Consider the following 8,649-nt stretch of genomic DNA (forward strand, 5'->3'; position numbering starts at 1 on the left):
TTTAGACGTGATGGTTTTCCGCCCATGGTATTAGACGCGATGATTTTTGGTCCATGGTATTGGATGCTTCAACATGTATAAATAAGTATTATAACATTGAAAGGAACATAATGAAAAATAAAGCTAGTAGTCTCGGTTTTGGGATGCAGGGGAAAATCTCTATGTATATGTGTTTTATGTGTTCTGCTTTCGCATTATTTATTTTTTGTGTTTTAGAATTCGTATGCAGGTAATTTTTGTATGGGGTTAAGACCTACATTTGGTATCAGAGCAGATTTGGCTTCAAGGGGATGCCTTTGTTGTTGAGGGGTTTTTCTCGGGCCTGTGGTAGACCCTGTTCAGTGGGAGATCTGCGAGATCAATTCTAGTGGTGAAAGAAGATGGTAAGCAGCGGAAAGATAGAGATCGATAAATTTAATGGTCAGAGTTCTGAGTTGTGGAAACTCAAGATGGAGGATCTGTTGGTGGATAAAGATCAGTGGATTGCAGTAGATCTGGGTACTAAACCATCGAGAGTGTCCGATGAAGAATGGAAGAAGTTGGATCGGAAGGCAAAGAGCACAATACGATTGTGTGTCTCAGATTCAGTATTGCTAAATGTATCAGGGGAAGCTACAACAAAGGATTTGTGGGACAAGTTAGGGACTTTGTACCAATCTAAATCTCTGGTGAATAAACTGTTCTTGTGGAAAAAGCTGTATAACGTGAGGATGAAAGATGGAGACTCGGTGACAGAGAATTTTAACTCATTTAATACTGTGGTAAGTCAGCTAGCATATGTTTATATTAAAATTTTAGATGAAGATAAGTGCATCGGTTTGTTGTGTTCTCTATTAGATTCATGGGATAGTCTGGTTATTGCAATAGGTAGCAATGCAACTGCCTTGCAGTTTGTTGAAATAGTCTCAGCCTTGTTGACGGATGAGATGAGACGGAAAAATATGGAGAGCCAAAATGGTGATGCCTTGTCTGTATGAGGATGGTCCTAGAACAGAAACAAAAATAAGTCATCGTGTGGGAGATCTAAATCTAGAGGGAGATCTAAATCTCCAGGAAAACCTGTAAAGGTGGTGTGCTGGAAATGCGGAAAGGAAGGCCACTTCAAAAGGGACTGTAAATCTAAAGCTCCTGACAAAGGAAAGGGATTTGATGAGGCTCCTTCTGCAGAGGCGAAAACCACCTCAGATCAAGGTGGGGATGTTTACTTGGCTTCTTCAAGTACACATGTAGATCATGAGGCATGGTTGATTGACTCAGGTGCATCCTTTCACTTCACTCGCCATAGAGAGTGGTTATGTGAGCATGAGAAATATGATGGTGGTGATGTCTTCTTGGGAGATGGCAGGTAGGCTAGAATCATTGGTTGTGGAAAAGTAAAGTTGAAACTGCAAAGTGGAAGGGTTAGAACACTTTCAAGTGTTCTGCATATTCCTGCATTATCCAGAAATCTAATTTCTGTTAGTAAGCTGGATGATGCAAGTGTAAAAACAGTGTTTGAAAAGGATACCTGCAAGATGGTTCGAGGAGCACTGGTATTGATGTGGGGAGTTCAAATTGGAACTCTGTACAAGCTACAAGGTAGCACTGTTATTGATGGGTGCAACAGTTCCGTGATTCATGAAAGTGGAGCAGAAAATCTAGTGGTCTCTGGAGAAAAGACCATGCTGTGGCATCAAAGGCTTGGACATATTGGAGAGAAGGGCCCTCGAATACTTCATGGTAAAGGTATGGTAGAAGGTATCAGTAATAGCTCTCTGGATTTTGATTTTTGTGAAAATTGTGTATATGGGAAGCAAAATCGGGTGAGTTTCCCCTCTGGTGGTAAGAGGGTGGAATAGATATTAGAGCTTGTCCACAATGATGTGTTTGGACCTGTGAATGTTCCATCACTGGGTAAGTCTGTGTAATATATATGTGAATGTTCCATCACTGGGTAAGTCTGTGTAATATATATCATTTATAGATGACTTCTCAAGGAATAAATGGATATATTTCCTTACGAAGAAATATGAAGTCTTTGATAGCTTTAAAGAATTTAAGGCTCTAGTGGAAAACCAGACAGAGAAGAAGATAAAGGTGCTGAGGATAGATAATGGTGGAGATTTTTGCAGTAAGGAATTTGAAGAATTATGCAAGAGTATAGCACAGCAGAAGAGTACTCCATATACACCTCAGCAAAATGGAGTTGCAGAAAGAATGAACAAGATGTTGATGGAAAGGGCAAGAAGCATGCTCAGTGGTGCCGGGTTAGGACATCAATTCTGGGCAGAGGCAATGGATAGTACATGTTATCCGGTCAACAGGTCACCTTCATTTTGGAGGATAAGACTCCACAAGAGGTATGGACTAGTAGGAAACCCTCTCTTTCACATCTAAGGGTATTTGGATGTGATGCATATGTACATGTTCCAAAGGAGAAGCAAACCAAGTTGGATAGTAAATCTGAAAATTGCATCTTTATTGGGTATAAGGATGGTTTAAAGGGTTATAAGCTTTGTAACCCAGTAACAAGGAAGGTTGAGTACACCGAGATGTGGTGTTCATAGAGGTGAAATATGTTATTAAACATGAAATCCAACCAAAGGAACCTGAGAAGATAGAGTTTGAGCTAAAGGAGGAAGAATCACAATCTACAGCAGAGGAGGAATCAGAAGATGAAGAGCCACAAACTCCAGTTGTGAGAAGATCAATTCGAGAAAGAAGGTAGGCAGAAAGGTATAGTCCATATGCTTTTTGTTCAAAGTTTGCTTTGTATGTCAGTAATGATGATCAAAGAACTGTGAAGGAAGCAGTGGATTCAGAGGATGGAAAGCTCTAGAAAGAGGCCATGGTTGATGAAATGGCATCTTTGCACAAAAATGAGGCTTGGGATCTGGTGAAGTTGTCGGCTGGAAGGAAACCTATTGGCAACAAATGGGTGTTCAAAAAGAAGACAAATGCAAAAGGAAAAGTGGAGAAATGCAAAGCTCGGTTGGTAGCAAAAGGTTATTCCCAGGTGCCAGGAATTGATTTTGGTGATATTTTTTCTCTTGTTGCCAAGGTAACTTCTATTAGATTACTTTTATTTGTTGCTACTGATTTTGATTTTGAGGTAGAACAGATGGATTTGAAGACAACATTTCTTCACGGGGATCTGGAATAGGAGATCTACATGAAGCAACCTGAAGGCCTTGCAATGAAGGGCATGAAATAACTGGTATGTAAGTTAAAGAAGTCTCTATATGGGTTAAAACAGTGACCAAGGATGTGGTATCAGAAATTTGATACATTTATACGGGGACTTGGCTTCACCAGAAGCAAAGAAGATCGCAATGTGTATTTTAAATTAATTGGTGACCATGTTATTTATCTGGTCTTGTATGTGGATGATATGTTGTTGGTTGGAAATGACAAAGAAGTTATCTAGGATTTGAAGACCCAATTGTCCTCCAAATTCGACATGAAAGATCTTGGTGCTGCAAACTATATTTTGGGCATGGAAATTAAAAGAGATTGGGCAAAGAGGAAGCTCTAGTTAAACCAGAGGAAGTATGTCGAGACAATATTGTAGAGGTTTAATATGCAGGATAGTAAAATGGTGAAGGTTCCTATTCTTGTAGGTGTGAGGTTATCTGCTGAACAGTGTCCCAAGACACAAGAAGAGGACGAGGACATGTCTCGTGTTCCATATGCAAGTGTAGTCGGTAGCTTGATGTATGAAATGGTCTGTACTAGACTAGACATTGCACATGTAGTGGGAGTATTGAGCAGGTTTATTTCAAAACCAGGGAAGGAGCACTAGACAGCAGTGAAGTAGGTTTTCAGGTATTTGCGTGGCACTAGTGATTATGGTTTGTGCTACCAAGGAAGACCAGGATTGGACAAAGTGTTGGATATTCATGTCTTTGTTGATGCGGACCGGGCTGGAGATCTGGATCAGAGAAGATCTACAAGTGGGTATGTGCTTAACCTATTTGGAGGTGCAGTCAGTTGGATGAGTAAGAAACAATCTGTAGTGGCACTGTCAACTATAGAGGTAGAATACATGGCAGCCACTCATGCAAGCAAGGAAGCAGTTTTGTTGCAGAGGTTGTGTTCAAGTATGAGGTTAGTACAGGAAGCTATAAGGATAGACTGTGACAGCCAAAGTGCAATTTTCTTAGCAAGGAACCCCGCATATCATTCAAAGACAAAGCACATTGATGTTCAGTATCACTTTGTGAGGGATATGATAGAAGACAAAAAGGTGTTTCTTGTAAAGGTGGAGACTTTGAAGAATACTGCAGATGCATTAACAAAATCTGTGAGCTCTGAGAAGTTCTCATGATGTAGAGAGATAATGGGCATTTCAGGGCTGGAAAAATGACTAAGCTGTCTTGTGGCCCCCTGTGGAAAGAAAACAACAAGTGGGAGAATGTTGGGTTTTGTTATATTCTTTCCACGTACTTAATAGGGGTTTTGAGGGGTACCCATAACCCCACTTTATGGGGTCCAGGGCAGCGCCTCGAAAAATTTTGGTTTTGGACCCTATGTTAGGTTGGGTGGACCCACGTATGGTTTTGTGCATGATTTTCGCACATGTTTTTTCGACGGGATGGTTTTCGGTCCATGGTATTGGACGTGATGGTCTTCGGTCCATGGTATTGGATGCTTCGGCATGTATAAATATGTATTATAACATTGAAAGGAAGAGAATGAAAAATCAAGCTGGTAGTCCCGGTTTTGGGATCCATGGGAAAATCTCTGTGTATATGTGTTTTATGTGTTCTGCTCTCGCATTATTTATTTTCTGTGTTTTAGAATTCATATGCAAGTAATTTTTGAACGGGGTTAAAGCCTACATACGACTTCGTTGTCTATGAAAATTCCCACAGGGGTTTCTCGCACTCCATCCCAGCCGGCATTCCCCAAGCTAAAGAAGAAAAGAGTCATTCGCAACCCGACTATTAAAAAGCTGAGAACTGCTCCGAAAATCCCAATTGTCGACCTTACTGATGAGGTCATACACTTAGTTTTTGCATCCCCAATAGTCGAAGAAATTCCCACCACCACCTTCACTGCCTTACATCAGTCGTGGGAATCTTCCCCACACACAACCTCTACTTCCACGACCCTTGTAGGTTTTAACCCCGTACAGAAATTACCTGAATACAAATTCTAAAACACAGAAAATAAATAATGCGAGAGCAAAACACATAAAACACATATACACAAAGATTTTCCCCTGGATCCCAAAACCGGGACTACCAGCTTGATTTTTCATTATTTTCCTTTCAATGTTACAAAACATATTTATACATGCCGAAGCATCCAATACCATGGACTGAAAACCATCACGTCCAATACCATGGACCAAAAACCATCGTGTCCAATACCATGGATCGAAAACCATCACGTCCAAAAAACATGTGCGAAAATCATCCACAAAACCATAGGTGGATCCGTCCAACCTAACATAGGGTCCAAAACCAAAATTTTCAGGGGCGCTGCCCTGGACCCCATAAAGTGGGGTTACGAGTGCCCTTCAAACCCCTTATTAACTACATGGAAAGAATATAACACAACCCAACATTCTCCCACTTGTTCTTTTCTTTCCACAGGGGGCCACAAGATAGCTTAGTCATTTTTCCAGCCCTGAAATGCCCATTGTCTCTCTACACCAAGAGAACTTCTCAGAGCTCACAGATTTTGTTAATGCATCTGCAGTATTCTTCAAAGTGTCCAACTTTACCAGCAACACCTTTCTGTCTTCTATCATATCCCTCACAAAGTGATACTGAACATCAATGTGCTTTGTCTTTGAATGATATGCAGGGTTCTTTGCCAAGAAAATTGTACTTTGGCTGTCACAGTCTATCCTTATAGCTTCCTATACTAACCCCATACTTGAACACAATTTCTGCAACCAAACTGCTTCCTTGCTTGCATGAGTGGCTGCCATGTATTCTGCCTCTGTAGTTGACAGTGCCACTACAGATTGTTTCTTACTCATCCAACTGACTGCACCTCCAAATAGGTTAAACACATACCCACTTGTAGATATTCTTTGATCCAGATATCCAGCCCAGTCTACATCAACAAAGCCACAAATATCCAACACTCTGACCAATCTTGGTCTTCCTTGGTAACACAAACCATAATCACTAGTGCCACGCAAATACCTGAAAACCCGCTTCATTGCTGTCTAGTGCTCCTTCCCTGGTTTTGACATAAACCTGCTCAATACTCCCGCTGCATGTGCATGTTGGAAATAATATTGAGAGGGGGGGTGAATCAGTATTATCAAGTTCTTTTAATAAATCTTCCTTATTTATACTTTGAATTATTTTTGCATGTTAGTACCATAAAATAATGAGCATGAACAAAGAAAATAGATAGTCACACCAAAGAACACCAGATGTAAGGTGGAAACCCAATGTGGGTGAAAACCACTTGCTGCAATATGTCTCTATCTTCTTTCAAATTAGAAACTCCTTTTACAATGGTTTTGTACTGGTGCAGTCCTTTACCAGTACGCAGGCTGCAACCTGCAAAGAGCTACAACTCTCTCTCATTTTCTAGTCTCTCTTGGAAGGGAGCTACAACCCCCTACTTCTTTTCTTTCAAGCATCACTTTTCATAAATTTTCAAACTGGATCCATAAACATCAAGAGATCATCAAATACAAGTAAGTCACCCAGTCAACTGCAGTAACCAGATCAACAATAACAGTAAACTAAACCCAGAACACCTTATCAATAGAGAAAAGTCAGCCAATAAAAGATCTTAAGACAGATACACAGTTTTTCTTTCTCTGGCCTGCAAGCGTACGCACTTCAGCTTCTGCTCCCTTGTGTATACCCGCAGAGACCCTTCTGCTGCACCGCGTACCCATGCACTGTTTCTTCAATCGCGCTGCGTACTATTACTGTAGGCACGCACCCACAGATGCTATCGCGCCGCGTACCTACGCACCTGCGGCTTCTGAAGCGCCGCGTACTTCCCTTGTGCCCACGCACCTGATCCTCTGTCGTGCTGCGTACCCATGCACTGAGCCTTCTTCTGCTCTGCGTACCCATGCAGTGCTCCTTCTTCTTCTCTGCGTACCCACGCACTTGCACTGTTAATCACCTGCGTACCTCTGGTTAGGGCCGAATTTGGCAGTCCACCAGTGTGTTACAAATCGTCAGATGCCCAAATCTGATCATGCGCTCGAGAGATCACCCTTCATAGATTCGCTTTCAACTTCACTTTTATGTAGATCAAGCTTTTAAAACAATAACCCAATATTTCAGATCTTAAGATATTCAACTTGCAAAAGATACTTAGCCAAGTGATCTCCTTTGCTTTATATAGGCAAGCTCTTCCTAAAATCATGGATCAATACCATAGATAACCAATACAAGGGGCCCAAAACATGAGGCTCAATAATAATAATAATATAAAGCAATACCACAGGCCAAAACCATAGAATCAAGAATGGCGGGCTAAATACCACGGGCCAAACATAGGAAACCCCACGTGAACGCACTTCTCTGCCTTGAAGTAAGTGAACTGGGGGTACGCACCTTCTGAACGAGTGACCTGCGTGTGCGGCCGCAGTCCCTTCACGGCATACCTACGTGTACGCACCATTTGAACTATTCTCCTGCGTACTTCTTGATTTTCAACATTTTGAGAGCCTGATCAGAGCATTGCCACTTGAGGGTGTTGCCATCAAGTACAACATCTGTATCATAGAGCCATACCAGAATCATAATGCCAACAATCTCCCCCTTTGGACTTGATGGCAACCTCAAAATCTTCAACGTCATTCTCCCCCTTTGACATCAAGGGAAAAGGGTTATGCTCCCCCTAAGAACATGCTCCTCCTGAAAATAAACCAGATCTGCAAAGAAGAACCATAATCCACCAAACACCATAAATGACCATGAAAGAGATAGAGACATATTGCAGCAATATTCAGTCCAATATCCATGATCTCCTTCTGTACGTCCTCCATAATGCCAACAATGCATTATATGCTCCCCTTGAACCTGTGCCAACCATCAGAAGAGATTCAACAAGATGATGCATCAACAACCCCCAGCATTTGCCTGAGGTATTCAAAGGTCTCCCTAGGCAATGGTTTGGTGAGTATATCAGCAACTTTTTCCTTAGAAGGAACATACTCCAACTTGACCTTTTGTTCAAGTACTTGCTCCCGGAGAAAATGATACTTGATCAGTATGTGCTTGGTCTTTCAATGCATGACTGGGTTCTTTGAAATGCTGATTGCACTTGTGTTATCACATAAGATGGAGATAGGTGGTGTACAAGTGATTTGAAAGTCCTGCAAGGTCTGCATCATCCAAAGGAGTTGAGTGCAGCAATATGCAGCAGCAACATATTCTGCTTCAGCTGTAGACAAGGCAATCGAACTCTGTTTCTTGCTGAACCAAGATACTAATCTGGAACCCATAAAGAACGCACCACCACTTGTGCTCTTCCTGTCATCCACGCTTCCTGCCCAATCTGCATCTGTATAAGCATGAACTGTGAGATCTGTATCTCTAGGATACCATAAGCCATAATTTTGAGTCCCTTGAAGATATTTAAAGATTCTCTTCACTGCCTGAAGATGAGTTTCCTTCGGATTTGCTCGAAATCTTCCAACTATTCCCACTGCATGCATGATGTCTGGTCGGGTAC

The sequence above is a fragment of the Pinus tabuliformis genome, chromosome Q, assembly GCF_031772625.1.
Source record: "Pinus tabuliformis cultivar Carrire ecotype Pingquan chromosome Q, CPIR1, whole genome shotgun sequence".
NCBI classification, from domain to species: domain Eukaryota; kingdom Viridiplantae; phylum Streptophyta; class Pinopsida; order Pinales; family Pinaceae; genus Pinus; species Pinus tabuliformis.